Below are 19354 nucleotides of genomic sequence, written 5' to 3' on the forward strand. Positions count from 1 at the left end.
TGAAAAGCTTTCGAAACCTATATTGCGTAGTATTTCTTTTTGTATAGTTTTGCCCTATAGACCTGTCATAATTGGTTAAATAGTTAGGTTACTTGTTTTGAATTCAAAGAGCAGACAAAAATCTCATCTCAACAGAGTTTGGCTGTATTTTACTTACACTTTTTTGCGGCTATATTTAGTCACAATTGTACCATATAAAACGGCATTTGGTTCCTAAACTAACATGGTATGTTTCCTCAAACCAAATACTTTATAATAGCTTTCTCACAATGCTAAAGCGTTATTTTATTCATGTATTTCTCATCGAAGGTATTTCATTCCCCCCCCATGTTTCTAACATTCTAAGATTGTCCAAGATCTGTTCTCTATAAGCGAGTAACACGTTGTATACACTCAAAATAGAAAACCCAAGTGCTGTCGAAAATTGAAAGAAATACCAAAAGACAATTTTGCAAAAAAGAAGGAACATTGCGGCGCATTTTTGAACACGGTCTCCAATGTCGTAATGTGATGCCGCACGTTTTGCACTGGAGAATAAAGATGTCACTCGCGGAATGAAATAGACCACTCGCCCAATCTGAAAACAGTCTCCTTACAAATAAAGACCATTTGAATAGCCTGAGGATGGGACGTTTTGATTTTCTTTCCATTGACTGGGGTTTCGGGTTGCGTGTCTGCTTCACTCATTCAGGTAGAACATCCGCCCGGTTTATGTCAGGATTATCCGGATAATGTTGCACGGCAGCTGCCCGTCGACTTCTGATGAAGGGAGATAGATATAAAGTTCAGGTAGACTGCATGGCTATTTCCCATGAGATAGAGGGTGATCGGAATCTGGAAGTGAGTCCATCAGACGGGATATTTGCCGGCTAGACACGCAGCTCAATGGATTCTGAGATTGCAGATTGACAAAATTTCAGATAATTCTCAATGGGAACGAGGGGGAAAGAGATAGTACAGGGAGTACAGGGAGGTGGAAGCATTAAAGTGAGGTTGGTAGATACGGATAGGCGGTGGAAAGATAAAGCTGACCGATCAAATAAAACGAGTCTTATGAATGTTTTAGATCTCAGTATATATCAGCTTGTCATCTAAATATATGCAGATATAATTTGAGTGAAAACGTTCATTGTAATTGATTTCCATTGTGCAAAGTTTGTAAAGAGGCGTGTATTGAGTACCTTTGGTGACTTGTTACTTATTTCGTTGTGTTTGGTCAGAAGAAGGCCGACAGAACCACATAGACAAATACCTACGGCAGACGAGAAGATACGCGAGAGTTATCTATAGAGATGTTCATAACAGTAGAGTGCCGTGGTCCAATGGTTACGTTGTTCGACTCGTTGGTCCAATGGCTTCGGTGGTACGTGGGTTCGAACCCTGACGGAGAGCATGGTGCCTGTGTTCGTGGGCAAGACACTTTACTACAATGTCTCTCTCCACCCAGGATTATAAGTGGGTACTAATGAAGGTATAGACCAGATTACGCTGATCTGTAGCTGCTGCTGAAAAAACCCGGTTTCATGACCTGAAACAGGGGTAATAATATTGTGAAGCGCTTTGAGACTTTTGGTATAAAGCGCAGTATAAGCACTACATTATCATTATGCGGGGAAGTATGTGAAAGAGGTGAAAGTATACTCCAAAAGTACATATAGGCCTACTCCACATAAGAATCAATGCCTCATTATCTTTATTCTGTTTGTCACAGGGTCACGTGACTGACAGTGGATGACGGATGGAGAAACAAACAAACAACATCAGCAACAAACAGAAAGGTTTCCATACATCAATGCAAAAAACGGTCACTGGCAAGCAAGAATGCAGGAATCTGACGTCCGCACATGCAGACAAAGGTAAGACGTATACGGAAAACAAAATGATAACATTTAATTTCTAATACACGGTGAGTAAAAAAAAGAAACCCAATTTTTTTGAATTTTTCATTTTAAAAAAAATTCTGCATGTAGCATTTTCAGATCTACGATGTGAAAGCTCAATTAATAAGCTTTCTTTTAGTAAAATAATCATTCAAATCACTCGTGTATTTTTCCAATTGCGGAATTTTGGACACAAACACAGTTGCAAAATTTTGCCCACGGCATCACATTTAAGGTACGTGATATTTCAGTAAAAATGAAACCATGTCGTATCATGAACACGTTATCAGAATAATCCCATGTCCCCGGGGTAACCCAAGTAGAAGGCTAGGCAGGACTATAAACTCTTGACATTACCAAGCATGTTGTTTTCACATTGGAAGTAGAAGGTGTATAGATAAAGGTTATGATAAGAGCCAGTTGTCATGGTTATGGGAGTGTTCTGACTTTATTTTAATATGTGATTTGTTTTCGTTTTGCTGAAATATCACTTACCTTTATTGCGATCCATGAACAAAATTTTAAAACTGTATTTGTGTTTAAAGGTCCATAACTGGAAAAGTACATGAGCGATATGAATAATTCTTTTGCGAAAAGAAAGCTTATTAATTGGGCTTTCACATCCTAGATCTGAAAAGTGCTACATGCAGAACTTCTTAATAGAGCCGCCATTTGGGTTTCCTTCTTTTTTTTTTTTAAAACTCTCCCTGTAGAATAAGTTTACTGTCTGTACTCCAAGAGTTGCTTTGTTAGGGGTTAGGGCGCCCTCACCCGTTGATATATGGCCCATTGCTTGCAAAGGTTGACTCTCTCTATAATCCAGGAAGCAATGTGCTGCAACAAGTGACTTAAAAGCTTTACCTGTCAGCTGTACGTGCCAAAATATATCATCAAACGCCCTGTAACGCATTGGTTCTGTCCGGGGATGACAGAGTGCGGTTTTCCAGCCTAGAACAGATGCAGTGCAAGGAAAGATCGATCGGGCATTAACCCGGGATGATAATTAAACCCTGCAGCTATAAATTGTCGCGAGAGGTCCCCGGGGAAGAGGAAACCGAGGAGCAATTCTTGACATTTTACCTTAGCACCCGCTAGCTGATGTGTTTTGACAAATGTTTTCGGAATCAGAATCGAAGAAACCGTGTTGTTGACCTCTAGAAGCATATTTTCTAGAAATGTTTCTTAATATTTGGAACCAACAACGGAAGACCGTGCGGATGTTTACTTTTTCATTTCCATCCGCTGGTACTTTTTGTAATGGCCGATTTGCGTTTATAGCCTTGAGCGGGGCTATTGAAAACCTATTACATTTTCTCGCTTTCCGTTTCATAGTTATAAGCTCTTAGAAGTCTGTGAGCTACGTGCACGAAATGAGTGCAGCAGAAATAGTTGAAATATCTTCAAACAGCCAGCGGCATTTGAAGTTTTAATCCGTTATCAATCTCGTGGAAGATTTGTCTTTTTCTTAAATACACAGAGTCGTCTTTTCAGATGTGGCACGTTTTGAATGTTATTTTTTAGTTTGGTATATGGTATTACACATGTATAACGCTTGAGGCCAATTTGAAATAAACCTAAGACAAAGTACGTCCAGAACTCACAATAATGTAAACACATCTAATTCGCTAATCGGCTATTTGCAGGGGTCCGCGGTCTCATGTTGACTTTGGAACTCGGAAAGAAAGATCAGGGACAAGTAGTGCGCGCGGCCCGTCCACGGGTCCGACCACGCGGGCAGCTGGACCGGAATTTCCGGCATACCTCGGCCGTGGATTCTGGCGAGCTGCCCGTTGCGCCTCCCAGGCGAGGACTGATACACTTGCACTTTGTGACACTTTGGAATCCCAGTGTATGCACTTCCAATCTGGGTATTTATAGATCACATGCTCCATTTTTTTTTAAAAAGTTGGAAGGCCTATACACTTGCTCGTCCCTTGGGGCTTTATGCCCAAGAACTTGTATCTTTGGAGGGGTGCAAGAGGATAGTACGTAGAAATTGGATAATTATTTCCAGCCAAGATGGATGGTGCTGGCTCTTGCACGTTAACATTCCTGGAATTGCTGTCAATGCTACAGTTGCAGTCCTGTCCTGAACTTATTTAGACTTTGGTGTACGCCTTTATGAACGATACCAAAACACCATCAAAACCATTCTTTATTCATCGTGCATTAATTTTAACCACACAAGCATCAAATATCGTGTAGGGCTTTATGAGGACGCCTTCACAATATTCATCACACACGTAAGATGATTAGGAATCTTTTTGCAAAAAAAAAAAAAAAATGTCTGTCCTGTTATTTTTCAAGTGAGACCTGCTGGCTCTTGTAGAGAGAATGCGATTTCCTACCAAGAGCCAGTTAATATTATACAGTGGACGGGCGTTTGGTGCTTTTGCATTGGTTTAGGCTGTTTATGTGTTTTTAGTGGGGCGGTACTTAACTTGCAGTCCTTTCTTACAAGGTGCTTGTGTTCTTGGGCAAGACACTTTACTACAAATGCCTCTCTCCACCCAGGAGTATAAATGGGTACCTGTCAAATAGTTAGAGATCAGAATGCGCTGAATTCGAGCTGCTGCGAAAACTGGTCTCATGCCTGTGGCCTGATGAACAGGGGTTATTATAGTGAAGCGCTTTGAGACCTTTAGTATATAGCGCCATACAATCATAAAGCACCACATTATATTCCTAAATGTACCACTATGGAGACACGCTATCGTAATTTCTTCGATAATAGGGAGACACGGGTCATTAGGGAGACACATAACTGTCTCCCTAATGGCCCATCCCCCCTTTATAGGCAAAATGTTGTTGTCGCAATTAGGTTATATTTGTTGCTCGTGGTCTAATTAATAAAAATACCGAAATTCGTGGAAAAAGGACAAGGGAATATTGGGTTAGGGCACATTAAAATTGAAAAAATTTGCACGAGTCTAATGGAAAGCCTCCCTAATGACCCATTGCCGGTTAACCCTAAAGGGGCCGGGTTATTTTGACCATCTCTCAGCGGGGGGGGGCGGATTCCGCCCCCCCTAAGATCTCGGCCATCGAGTGACGAAAATTTTTGAAACTCACTACATGCATAGAACAACTCTTCCTCAACATGCCCAAGAAATTTCATGACTATAGGTCAAAGGGTTTTGGAATTATGGCTAATTAATTATTCATATGTATGAATGCCAATTCTGCTCGGTGTACACGACGTATATGCGAAAATTCAGTTTTCACGGCGCGTAGCGCCGGAAAATTTTTCGCTACGTGCAAACCCGTGGTCCGATTTTTATGTTTTTGGTATCAAAAGATGCGCAAAGCTCGAGGCTAAAAAGTCATAATAGCTCGGGTCGCGAAAAAAATTTTTTTAGAAGCTATCGCGGAAAATGTTGAGGGGGGGGCGGATTCCGCCCCCCCCCGGCCCTTTTAGGGTTAAATTACCATAGCTATATACCGTCATAAGAGTTTTTTGCGAAGAGGTCTACCATCGTGGTGAAACTCGTTTCCTGTGTTGATTAGCTTGTGATTATCATATCTTCTATCAGGGAATATTCAGCCCCGTGTTTTTAAAAGTATAATTTTCCTATCCCTCACTTTGTTTAATTCAGCTACCTAATCTAAAAAGACCCGGGTCAGATTTTACTTGGAATCCGGGTCCTATGGAGCCTGACACTTTTCCGGGTCAAAAGAGACTTTCCGGGTCAAAATGACACTTCTCCGGGTCAATATGAAACTTTTCCGGGTCAAAATGATCCGGGAAAATTAGTCAGAGAAGATTCATTTTGACCCGGAAAAATGCCATTTTGACCCGGAAAAGTGCCACGCCTCTTAGGACCCAGATTGCGGGTCAAATCTGACCCGGGAAATTTTAAGAGTGCATCTTCACTTCTAGTTTCTGAGTGCCTTTCGGTCTTTTATATTGTTCATACAAAAAGTTAGGTTTATCAGCGGATATACCAAATCTGTTCACGGGGAACTTTTAAAAGGTAATGATTTGGACGGGCGCATAAGTGCACCAATATAAATGCCACGTCAATGTTAACAATCATTTACAATATAACAACCGATAAAGTACCAGATATTTTCCCATTAAGCATCATTTTCATCTAAATGCTTGTAATGTTCGCCATTTTCCTCATAAATTTCACATGTTACAGAGGAGTAATGAAAAACGATTGATGTCGTAATGATTACCATTACAGCCATATCTTGTTACTGTATATTTTGGTCATGACCATCAAACGAAGGATTATCATAATCAGCCGTTTAGGCCAAAACTAATCGGCTCTCTAGGTCTCTTTGACGATCTTTTCCCCTATAATGGGAAAGTCGGATGGCTATTCAGCGCTACCGGTCCAGTCGATGCACTTCATAGGCACGCGCGATTCAGGCTAATGCCAATGAAAGTAAAAAACAATTTAGCGAAAAAAAATCTCCGGGAATTCGGTTAAACGATGGCGGCTCGACTCTGCGCACGGAATGTGTAAGTACCCGCGCTCTGCAATCTGCCGGAGAACCTAACAACATAACCCTCATCAGCAGTGCTCCCAAATTGATGGCCTTTTTCCTTTCTTTAGCCTAGAAAAATGCTCCAAAGGCGTTACTCAGGAGTGGGGTGGGGGATGGGAGACAGGCATTGGGGGCAGGACCGCCCTGATTGAGGCCTGTTCTCCCGAGTGCCATCCGAACTCAAAATTTGAGGGAAGGCCAAACGGATTCTTCTTTTATTGTTATAACCCATTGAGTGCCTCCTTTCAGGAATGAGGTTCACCTAAGTCCCCCGGCGGCTTGAATCCCTGTTACGCCACTGGAACGATCCAACGCTATTCTCCCCTCTAGGCTCTCTCCGTGAAGTCCCAGTCATCTTTTCTTCACGAGGAATCCACGGTACAGGTCTCCCCCTCTCTCCGCGACCGGCACCTTGGCGTCCCCTTGCCCCGTGATGGATCGTTTTTCCCCTTCTTTCTCCCCCTTCCTCCTCCCCGTCCCACATTCCGTAGATGCCCAGCACGAGATGCATCCAACGAGAGGCACAGGCAGCATTTCCGAAGATGCAGACACTGATTGGAATGCATTAAAGAATGCTGATGTATGAAAGATATGTGTTTGGAGAATTTCCTGGGAGACGTTTCACTTTTATAATTAGAGGGCCCAATACGAGAGTAGATTTTGGAGAAGTTGTTGAGGTCTTAGTTACTGTATCTCAAGTCCCCTTAATGGAAAAAAGGAGATACATGATCTGTGAAGGAAGGGACTCCACACGTTTTTGAATGCTGTTTATAATGTTGGTCCACGATTTTCCTTGGCAACTGCTTTTTTTTTCTTCTTCAAATATATGATGATTTGAACAGATACTGTGTTATTTACCATTAATGTCAAAATAAGGTACAGCGGCACTTTTGTAGATTAGTAGACATACGTCAGATCAGCTTCGAACAAATGTCTTTTCTACCGAACAGTTTAACAAAATAGCATCTTTTATTATAGGTTAATGCTTAAAAGTAAGGCTTACGTCCTACGGACGTGAATGACGTCATTCATCATGCGAATTGTACCTGGAAAATCCGAGATGGAATTAAATTTTTTTTTTCTTCGACAGGTCACGACTTTGTTTGAATGGCTTTTAAATTGATGACGTCATCGAACCGGAACCGAAGGTGAGGGGAATGATAAGCGCATCACCGGGGATCAAATTTCCTGTATAAGTCATTAATGATGCTCACGACGAGTTCAGAGCACTATATTGCAAAACAAGCGGGTCGTGACAACTATTAACACTCAAATCCACTACGTCATCCCAAACATTAGTAAAAACACATGCGTTAAGATTTACTACCATGTTGAATTTAAAGACAGGTAGGAGCATTTGCAATTACCAGGGACCGGACCCCCCGACTTAACGAGAAAATCCTTGCTCAAAGTGAAGATAGGACTGGCACCAAATACGCTGTGGAATGATCCCGCCTGAAATGGTATCGCTCGGAAGAAACAATCATTGATGGTGGTGTAAGAAAGTGTTCTACATAACCCCCGAGGACCGACACACAAAGGGACAACAACTGATCCTTTTAGTCCTCAGGAGTTGTGCCTTTTGTTGGAAACGGTCCTCTGTAGGTTTGTTTGCTTAGTCTATGGGAGAGTGTTGTATTACAGGGCTATTATTGTCCTCGAGAGTATAGTAAAACACGACTGGGTGCGTTAGTAACGGAATCCGGTCGCGAGACCCCCAAAATGATTAGCAAACTTTTCTCTGTTTTCTCACAAACGTGAAGTATCCACTGAACTTAAACTTCAACAAGCTACTTGTTCTTGTGGGTACGTGTGGTCTAACGGTAGAGCAAAGGATTCATGATCGTGAGATTGTGGGTTCGAGCCCCGCCGTGGCCATGAGTGTTGTGCCCTTGAGTAAGGCGCTTTACTTCATTTACTCCTCTCAGTGAGTGACGAACCTGTATTCACAGGCACTCCGTTCCTGTGAACACAGGTTCTTTACCTTTACCTTACTTGTCATGCACCCTTCTTAAGATTTTGAACAATTGTGTTGCTTCAAACGAAAACAAAATTGCACACAAAGGATATGATCTAATGTACCTTTAAAGTCAAGGTTTGTTTCCATTAAGCGCTGAATAGGGTTCGGAGACAAGTGATGGGTGTTACGTTTGATAGTGAAGTGAAGGCCGAGCGAACAATTACGGGAGTGAGTTAATGCGTGATCGGTAAACATTGCTGGGACGTAAGCATTGCGTAGATAACCGATTGCAGCACAAATCACTGGAGACTACACCCCCTTGACCTTTCGCAACAAAAAGAGGCCACGCAAATCTTATCAGCTCCTGTCTCTTTGAACCATTGTCTGCTGTCGCTGCCGCCTTTCAAGAGAGGCTCGCAGATGCCTTCATGACAACCAATTTTCTCCTTGGAGCTGTAAGATGGAGAGGTGGATAAAACAAATTTAATTACCTTGTTTTATTCTCTCAACCCGGATCACGCGCCCGATCCGCTTAGGGCCTCCGGGCGGCCTTTGCTCGGTCTAAATGGGCCGTGGCAACAAACTTGGTACTTTGGAGTGTAGATAGAGATATAGAACGACATCAATTTTGATTACGAGATGGGCTCACAGGTCCGTCATTGAATGATTTCATGCAAGAAAATGCAGAAGATTGTTGGCCCAGAAGATAAATGGTTAGAATTGACTTTGGGAACAGAGAGCAAGCATCTTGCCTTCGCTCTTCAATGGATTGGCCACCTGACTTATAGCTGGTAATAACTTCAGAGACTGCATGATACGCATGGCTTCTTGTTCAGTACAGTTTGTTAACCATAAATTATGTGACCTGTCACCGCAAACTGAGCTTAAAGTCGGAAATTGCCAGTTTGCTGTACAGTGGGGCAAACCCAAAATTTAAAAGGGTGGTCAAATTCTTGTTTCCAGGTGAGCCTTGATCGTTAGGTCCTCTGTTCCTTTCTCCATTTTCTCAAGAATCAGTTTTACTACTTCAAGTAAGTTGGTGGTCTATATTACCGTTACTGAATTCAGTACCCCTAAACGTTATAGACCATTGGAAAGCTCTTGTCCTGCAAAATCAAATATATAAATATCTCAATTCTTAAAAATCCGGCTTTAAGCTCATTTTGTTAGGACAGGTCACATATTATAAATATATTCCCCAAGTCGGAATTCAAAGATGCATAGTCTGTAACATTGTCCAAGCTCTAGGTCCCACCGCGGATAGAATTATGCAGACCCAAACTTTGATGTAAATTGACATTTTTCCCAAACCCTCAAATCTTATTAGCCTTTTGAGATACGAGGGCGCTATTTTGGTTTGAATAACATTTATGAATAAAAGTAGTGACTATTTGTATTCTGTTTTATTTCCAGGTTCTCGTTTAAAAACTGATCACATTTCAAAGTATAAAGACGCGACGGTAATGTGTGTAATTGGAATCATATTTTGGTACATGTATAAGCGATATCCCTTTTGACATAGCTTGCAATGGAATTAAAGGTATGGTAAAAACACCCATGATATTTTGGATACTTGACTACCTATCTCCCTTTTTTCAGACCTTGGACTACCTACGTGACTTGGACTAACCCACCAATGAGGCACACGCCCCTGCCTCGATCCCAGCTACTGCCCGCTCATTGGCTCCATCCGCGCGTGGCGCGTGGCCTCATCTGCATAATTCGACGCCGGCCGTCCGACTTGGCAGTCACGTCTTCTTGCAGTCTCGGCGGTTTATTTCGCAGTATGTTGTTGTCAGGAGAACGTGATTACGGGAAGCAGACTCGGGGAAGCTGGAGAAGAGGAAAAAAACCCAAAAAACGTCCGGATTCCGTCCCACAGAGAGCGTAGTTTCAGCCGTGGAGGACAGGGCGCCGCCGGCAACACGAAGCGTGTGACTTGAAAAACACATCGCTCTAACCACACTGTCACGCTGATACTGCTACTGCTACTGTGCTACAACCACTCAGGTAAATATTACCATTTTGCCCTAATTGGAGAGTCTATATTTTGTGAGAACAAAGGTCAGTATTGTTACGGCAGTTTTTGCTTAAACAATACATGTTTATAATAGTTGCTGTACAATATTCACCCTGTTCAACGGGCAGACATTTCTGAAACGTCCGAGTAAAAAAAAAAATCCTTGGCAGCCGTTTACCGAGATTTGACAGAGGCGGAATTAATCACCCTATAACAAGAACTAAGCTGAGCTAGTTTGCTCTTGTATTGACGGATGCTTTTGAGGTAATTCCTCTTGCTCATGGACGGATGAAGCCCAATTCTCTCGTCAATGGGTCGGTTTTTTAAAAGGCCAATCCATCAATCTGTCCAGTCGTCCCATGCTTTAACCTGTCTTCTGTAAAATTCTGTTGTTTTTCTGTGTGATATAATCTAGGCCAATTCATTTTAACTGGCGACTGTTCTATGTTACGACACCCGTATGTTCCGAAACCCCATATATGTTGTTCCGACACCCCATATATGTTGTTCCACACCCCATATATGTTGTTCCGACACCCCATATATGTTGTTCCACACCCCATATATGCTGTTCCGACACCCCATATATGTTCCGACACCCCTATGTTCCGACAACCCGCACATAGGATTGTGTTACTTAGGGTTAAGGTTAGGGTTAGGGTTAGGGTAGGGTAAGGGGTATGAATTATGAGCAGTCGGAACATGGGTGTGTCTAAACATAGTTGTGTCGGAGCATAGGTGTGTCGAAACATAGGTGTGTCGGAACATAGGTGTGTCGGAACATAGGTGTGTCGGAACATAGGTGTGTCGGCACATAGGTGTGCCGGAACTTAGGTGTGCCGGAACATAGGTGTGTCGGAACATAGGTGTGTGACCATTTTAACTTCATGTTGACATTTTCAAACTGTCCTGGTACCGTGACGCTTCTGAACAGCTTTTTATTATTATTATTATTATTATTTATTCGACCAAAATTACAAACACAGAGATGGGCCAGGGGCAGCAAAAATAAAAATACTGTGGTCCGCGGACCTGTTGCCCCACATCAAAGTGCTTAAAAATCATATATAGAAATATAAATAGAAAAATTAATACAAAACATACACAAATATATATAGAAACATTAATAACTTCTGAGCAACCGAAAAGTTACGACCTAACCCCCCAAAAACTTCCTCCACCCCCCCCCCCCCAAATGACACCCATTCACTACCAATACACGGAACGTGATATTTTGCTTGTTGTCTATTTCCCGAATGGACGCAAAACCGTGAAAAGCTCGACACTATTTTGGGTGGAAAGCAACTTCTCATAATTTGTCCTGGTTCAGTTTAGATATGGAAACACATAATATTACAGGACGTGTCTTGTTAATGACTGTGTTTTCTAATCGCGTCACTGTAGATTACACATTACAATGACAATGGAGTGATTTCCCAGTGCTTGATTTCATTACGGAAACAGCTCTTTTTACAATATACAGAATATGAGGCCTTTCATGGATCGGTAATGTGTTTGCGTTGCCATGGAAATATAAAGTCCCCGTCTTTGCGTATTGTCTTCGTGTTTTCAGTGGGCTTCAAATAAAACCGTGTAATTGAATTTTACGTGACAGGCTTCCCCTTCCACAATTCAACCGAAGTGAATACAAATAAATTTTGCGAGATTGTGTCATGGTACAGATGGCTGTCCGAGGTAAGATGCGAATGAGACGTATCGGATACCTCTGCCATCGGGCACAGCATATACAAAGCCAGCCAGTTTGACAAAGTCTGGTTGCAAACGCCTGGAGCACCACGACTGATATTCGTCTGGCATCCACGTCTCAACTCAAGCCTGTACCTTTTATCCAAACTCAATTTCCCTTAATTTGCCCAAAGTCCGCGAGCTCATCAGCTGGAATCACACCTAAAGGCATTCATTCCTCTAGTTTACAAAAACTCTCCGATTCAAGACTAGTTACCGGTCTGTCTGTCATTTACTCACGTTTTGCTACAGTATAAAATTACACCGGATGTAATTCGGCCGAAATTGCCTTGCATGAAAAGAACATGCATAATTTTTTTGGTCCGTGTTGGAATGCCCAGATGCTCTTAGCGGGCAGGGAACTCGTTGCTAGCCGGGCAACAAGCCCATTCCCCCGGTCTCCCTGATCCGAACGACACGCTGGGAACGAATCTTATTGGAACGTGTTCCCGGAGAGAAATAAATATTGTTTACCCCTTGCGTTAAAAAAAAAAAAATTGTGAAAACACAAAAAAGATCAGGCGATTAGAATGTGTTTTTCTTCTTTCCCGTCGGAACCTAAACTAAAGGAGTCTTGAGGGCTAGGGCGACGGTCAAAATTTACAGCCCAGAAAAAAAGGCAAAATTATAACTCGCGGCAATAATGTTGCTTTTCCGCCGAAGATGATTCAATTTGCCGGCAGTGCGCCGTTTATCAAAATCCCTGCCTCATAAGGACCGAGTCGAAGGGTCGATGAAATTCAAGTTCCCACATAGCCACTGCCGACGGTGCCGCGACTCGTCTCATCCCGAGAATAGAAGACTTTGAACATTGTTATTATGAACTTATCTGATTGTGATGTTTGCTCGGCCGTTAAACGGCTCGATATCGCGTGTTTGTTGTCGGAGTATCTTGCAACATAGGATTGCGTCCCCTCGTTGCCTTATTGTTATAAAAAAATATAACTGCAAATGTTCAGTTCCCAAAGCTTGTTAGGAAACAAAAATCGATTCTCAAGCTTACTCAAGGGTAATTCCCCTATTTGGTAACAAGCCCATTTTTTTTGTATTGCCATGAATATAATTTAGATCTTTCTTTGTATTTAATGTACTACCATCTGTCCTCACGTTTCAAGAAATCTTAATACTCGCAGATGTATACAATCTGGATTAAATTCTATACCGCGTAGACTAACCCTCTCTTCACTCATCTTCTCCGTTTTGTTTTATTGACTTGTCACTCCTCGCGCGCCGCACTTGCTCTTAAAGCTTAGAGCCGTTGAAGAGCAGACGAAACGGACCATCAACACAACATCATGTCCACACAAATTCCCCCAAATCCGCGCCTGGGCAGAGAAATGCCATTATGCAGCGACCTTCCCTCCGGAAGAAAAGCCGTCAAATCCTCTACAGTTACACTGATCGTTTTTATGCTCTCTTATAAAAATACACCTGTAAAAGCATATTTGATAACTGGCATCATTTGAGCAAATGAGCTATGAAATCCGAGTGAATGAAGTTAAGTCCCCTAACTGTAAAGCCCCGTCGTCACGCGTTTTTGAATTGAAATATGAAATGCAAATAGCAGCTTGTCGACTTGTTCCAGAGTAAACAAGCCGTGCACTTTTCCGCTGTTAATGGCTAATCCATCTTAATCATCTACCGTACGTTGTAACGTAAAGACGTCCCTCTGTTTTCGCTTTGCTGAAAGAACCCTTACCTTTTTGTGATCCGTGGACAGAACTTTAAAACGGTGGTTGTGTTTCAAATTCCGTAACTTAAAAAATTACATGAGTGATTTGAATGATTCTTATACTAAAAGAAAGCGTATGAATTGGGCTTTCATATCCTTGATTTTGAAAGTGCTACATGCAGAACTTCACTAAAATATTGGTCCCGACATTTGGGTTGCATTTTTTTTTACTCACCCTGTATTGTGCCTCGGGAATATCAACTCTCATAGTGTGAGTTTCGACTACTAGATGATTGTGGAACCTGAGATGGAACCAGACCCGGAGACAAAGCCCAGGTTTCGAAAACCGCTTCGTTGCCTGTCGCAGACGGCGGATCATAAATGTCATTTTCTTAAACCATTGTATAATGTTAAACCCAACACTGCACAAAATAAGGCAAGTCATTCAATCAGCAGACATTTTGCCGTCTTCGAAGTAGACATGCGTTTCCTTAATTAATTTACCGACTAAAGCTCACGCAGGTCTTTTGCACCCTGTTGGTTGCAAATTCACTATAAGACCCAACCTGTTTCATTGCCGACCACTTTCCATACCAATAATTTGACATCTTTGGTATTTCTGAAGAGGTTCGACCGCGCAGGCTCTTAACAAATTAAAAAAATCGCGTGGGATTTTCCTCTTCAAACTGTGAATTATTCACTACACACGCCATGCCTTGGGTTAGACTGACATAATTACTCGGAAAAACAGTGGGGGTATATGAAGATTGTGTGCCGCTGTATCAAAGTCTCAAGCGTGACCATGAATCAACGAAGAAGCTTCTTTAGGTTTATTGAGGTAATTCCACCTGACGTGGAAAGCCACATTTTGCCAAGAGTCCCCCAGGCCACATTTGGATCGTTCGGCTGGTAATGACCGATTGAATTGCAGTAATTTGTTTCAAGGTTTTATGCTGGATGGGAATGGACGTCTCGTTCTTAGTGTCGCTTGGAGAGAGGGATCGGGCAAATGTATCTTCATTTATTTCGTTCAATTCGTTCTTGTTATGAGAGGGTTCCGTTCAAATTTAGGGCACGGGCACTTTGTCTCGGAAACCTGAAGAAATCCAGAGACTAGGGAAGATGCTAAAGAAATTGTTATTATTAGAGATGGGAATGAGAAACCCGGCAACTACCAGGGAGAACCCAATTGATTAATTAGGACGGGAAATCCAATCCACTCATCGGTACTGGATGGATTCGAATCCAGGTCACACAGAGGTGGAAGGTGAGGAGAGTACCGCTATACGCCAACCTGACTCCCTATATCTGTATCTGTATGGTTACGTTGCAGAAACCTATTCAGGCATTATCGCAACGGAGTATGGGTACTCAAGGCACTGGGAGTTATGTCTGTTATAGATGATCTGAATGAAGTACATGAGAAATATGAGACCCATTATGTAGCACCTTATAAGGGTTTACAAGGTGCTGCAGCCACTGCCAGGACACCGGGGCGAACCCCTTCTCTTTAGCGACAAGTGTTACTGGGTTCTTTAACGTGCATTACACAACACACGGGACCTACGGCTTTACGTCCCATCCAAAGAACGAAGCAATAATGGTTAAGTGCCTTGCTTAAGGGCACAGGCTGGTGTCCGCCGGCGGGCTCGAACCCACGTCACTGTTGCTTCTGAAACGCCAGAACATGAGTCCGGTGCTCTTAACCGCTAGGCCATGACACTCCATATAGAGGAATTTGCTGTCTTTAGCTGAGAAAATTTCACAAAGAAAGGGTCCTCGATTCACACAGTGACATAGCACTGAGGGCCTCGGTATCAGTGCTAATTTTGGGAATTCCCTACTTGATTAGCTACGACGATTGGATCTTTTAGATGAAACAAGCGAAGATCGTAGACAACCCAAAGCAACTTGTTACGTATCAATATCGGCACTTCGGTTACACAAACGATAGACTGACTCTTTGACATCAAGCCACGTACACATCAAACTTGCTTTTGGTAAAACGAAGGTGACTGTTGTACTTTACAGAGACAGTTAACTCCGGCGCGGAAAGCCCGTAAACCGCCTAATTTGTCAAGTGTCGACTGTCGTTTGTAAATTTTACAGGGCCAACTGGTGGGCGGAAAACTCACACTGTTCGTTTTACTTAACGAATGACTGTTCACAGGCCGAACTTGATCTTAGTGCGGACGCTGGGTTGAATAATTCAGCAAGGTAATGTTAAAGGGAAAATACAACATTTGCAAACATCAACAAATAAAACTACCAAATCCTTTTGAAATACCTTGCTGGACTGTTAGTGAATGACAGTGTAAAGCATCCTGTAAAATCATGGCACTTGGTATACTGTCATTTTCAAGAAAAGTCGTATTTCTGTATCAATTTCCAATGCTGGTCGGCCGACCAGCGTTGGAAAAAAAACTGGCTTTTTTTCAAATACTGGCCCCCATTGGCCATCGCACTTGTTTGCAATCGACAACACACCTTTGAACGGGTTCAAGCCAGCTAAACTGGTTCCCTGGCCTTACAATTCCCAAATGTATGTAAACTGCTCTGTTTCTTCTTAAATGGAGTCAGGGAACCAGACTACAGGAAAATGATTGTTTTTCTTGGTTTTTATAGCATTTTCGAACCCAAAACCTCCAAAAAGTCAGTGTAACTATATTTGCTATATATTTCCAACCCCCCAATTCCATCCATTTCTGAAAATTACAGCAAAAGCAAATGATGCATATTCCCTTTAACGATCAATTGCGGTAACTTTTTTACACAATTGAGTCCAATGCGAACGTGGCTTCAGTTGAACGGAATCACCAACGAAAACTGAACCATGCCACAGGGGAAAACGTTTTTAGTAAACCAAATAAGAAACATTATAATTATTGCGATTTCCGTTTTATCAGGTGCACCAGTTCAATAGAAATGTACTTATTATATACCAATGTTTTGTTATATGTCATTCACTCGTTAAACCAGGCAGAATGAGACTCTTGCCGAACCCCATTTTTTTTTATCTATGCTGATAAACCCAATAGCCGACCTGTTGTTTACCCATACTCAACACATTTTAACCCTAAGTCAGCATGCTGTTTAGTTAAACAGTTACTTCCTCGCGAAAACACACACTCGACAAAAACTGTCAAATCGCAGTCAGTCGTTTTGAGTGAATCGACAATCGCTAAAATGTTTCCCTAATTCGCTCCAGCCGCATAAGGACTTTGTTCGCCGGGAAGGCGCGTCCACCACCTCGTTCAGCTCTCCCAGCATCACTTGAAGTTTAGTCTTTGCTCACGGCTTCCATCAGGGACAAAGTCAGATTGTTTCTGCCCGGAAAACAAATTACCAATTGAAACAAAAGTTGCAGTTCTGCATCGTTTGAGCTTTGGGGAAATATGTAATAAATGGCTTGAACGCGAGAGGAATGATTGATTTGTGAGCACTTGGGCACGTGTATATGCAGCTGCACGTGGTTATTTTTCCCGAGTGCCCGTTGTACGCGAAAAACAGGTGATTTTAATATAGGAACGTACTTTTGCCAGGGACCTCCGAAATGAAAAGTCTGTAACTCGATGCTGCCTCACGACAGTGAGTGGAATTTTAACCTGCCGCCTCGTCTTCAATCAAATAGACACTAAACTGTATTTGTTTGGAGTCCATCTTTGGACACTTGCCAAATGAGAGGTACTTCAGACGGTAACCAAGGGTGAGGGTGCTCAGGAGGCCAGAAACTTACAAGGTGAAGGAGACCAAATTTCGTTAGAGTCCAAATTCAATTGACACCGGTTCATACTCCAAGCGAATGAAATAAAAATCGTCAGGTGTTTTCTCTTTGTATTCTTCGCTGTTGTCCTTTACCTATAGAAAAATCCCTTTGTTTGTCCGTTAACCTTTCGATACTTCTGTCCGTGCACGTCTTTTTCGTTGTTTTTTTCCTTCTGAATTTGGTCCTCAAACTGGAGTTTGAATTGTCTAAAACAATGCCAACCATTGAGCGTTCCAGTTAAAGCTCCCATCCCGTCTTCAAGACACCTCGGTCATAACTATTTGCATATTCCGATTCCTTCCCACAGTTCATGTCCCCAGAGAGCTGTCTTTGAACAAAAGAAGAGTGTCACACAAAAGACACATCCTACATGTCCTTCAGGCTCAACTGATGTTCGCCAGAGATTTACGAGTTGCAGCATCCCCCGAGACACCGAGCCGTCATCCTAATCTCGCCGGCGAATCCACCTGGTGATCCGGTAAGCATCTCCCCTTACTTTTTCCCTGGACTGGTAGACTTTTCTTATCCACAGTCGGTCGTTGACTCGAGGTTGCCGCGCTTACGGCTCCAGTTACTCCCAATCTTGTCAATTTCGACGAATTTCTTCTCAAATTGCCCACAATGAGATCCAAACAATTCGCGAGTGCCGTTACCTTTCTGATACCAGAATTCTTTACTCGTCAATTTTTTTCGCTGGTGATAATAACTTGTCACTTTTCGTCCTTCGGGTAAGATAACTCGACTCGGCGCGGTGTAACTCAGCCTTGTTATTGGCAACTAAAACGTTAATCATCCCGTCGATCACACGTCAGGCTCCACACAGATTGTCATTGAAAAAAGTTGGAGAACTTCAATAATAATTGAAATCGACATGTGACAATTACACGTACCTTGCTGCTTGTTTAAATTGCAACGGTATCTCGTTACCTCTTGCTATCTTTACCCCTGAAGGTGTGTGAAAAAAAATCATATTGAAATTTAAGTATTCATTTTTTGCAGTTTAAGAGCCACATCCTAGCACACGCCCGAGTGTATCAATGGGACACCATAGTATCAGCAACATGGCGGTCGTTTTGAATATTACTGAACCATGCCGCACCCATGACCCTCATATGCAAACACACATTCTGTGCCAAGCAGTCCTTTCAGTCAAAATCAAACAAGTGACTGTATTCAACATTTAAGAATTCCCAGCCAACATAAAGCAGGAGTGACTGGCTGTGATTGTTTAAATAACTTGTTTAAAAAGTTATACTTTGACTCCGAGTGAGTGATAAAACGGCTGTGACTACAACTTGCCTGCTTTGTCTGTTGATCCATTTTGACTAGTCACAGTGCTTGCTTTACATACGATCTGACTGCTGGTGACTAGCCTTTGTTAAAGGTACAGCAGGGGAAATGGAAGTGCATTTGACTCTCTGTGACTGTCTAAATATAAGGGGTTTACGTTGTTGGAATAGGTGTAGATGGTAGATGTAGACGATCTAAATAAGCATCAACATTTTCTGCTAAAGTTTTCTGTTTCCCCAGAGAAACAAACTCATACCTTTTTGAAAAGACGCAAGCAGTAAAACTTTTAGCAGTTTAATCGAACTTAACTCCAACTGTATTAGGATTGGGTAACGTTAATTGAAAGAGTTAATATGAAATGGATACATTGACAACTTTGTCTCGTGTCTAATTTCCGGAAGCAACTAGAGAAATCTTCCGCTGCATGTTACCTTGGAAGTGACAGTATAAGTTTTGATTTCATTACTCTGCATGAATACATCTTGTCTTTTGGTATGGTGACCTTGTATGGTAACCTCTGCTG

General features: G+C 42.2%; 1 long non-coding RNA gene across 1 annotated transcript; it reads left to right on the forward strand.

Moving 5' to 3' along the window:
* Positions 1-1707: 1707 nt before the first annotated feature.
* Positions 1708-18013, forward strand: LOC119719762. The gene is made up of 3 exons (XR_005269994.1): positions 1708-1856; positions 9937-10347; positions 17849-18013. It is a non-coding gene; the product is annotated as an uncharacterized LOC119719762 (long non-coding RNA).
* The last annotated feature ends 1341 nt before the right edge of the window (positions 18014-19354 follow it).

Source organism: Patiria miniata, unplaced genomic scaffold, assembly GCF_015706575.1.
Source record: "Patiria miniata isolate m_02_andy unplaced genomic scaffold, ASM1570657v1 HiC_scaffold_8, whole genome shotgun sequence".
NCBI classification, from domain to species: Eukaryota; Metazoa; Echinodermata; class Asteroidea; order Valvatida; family Asterinidae; genus Patiria; species Patiria miniata.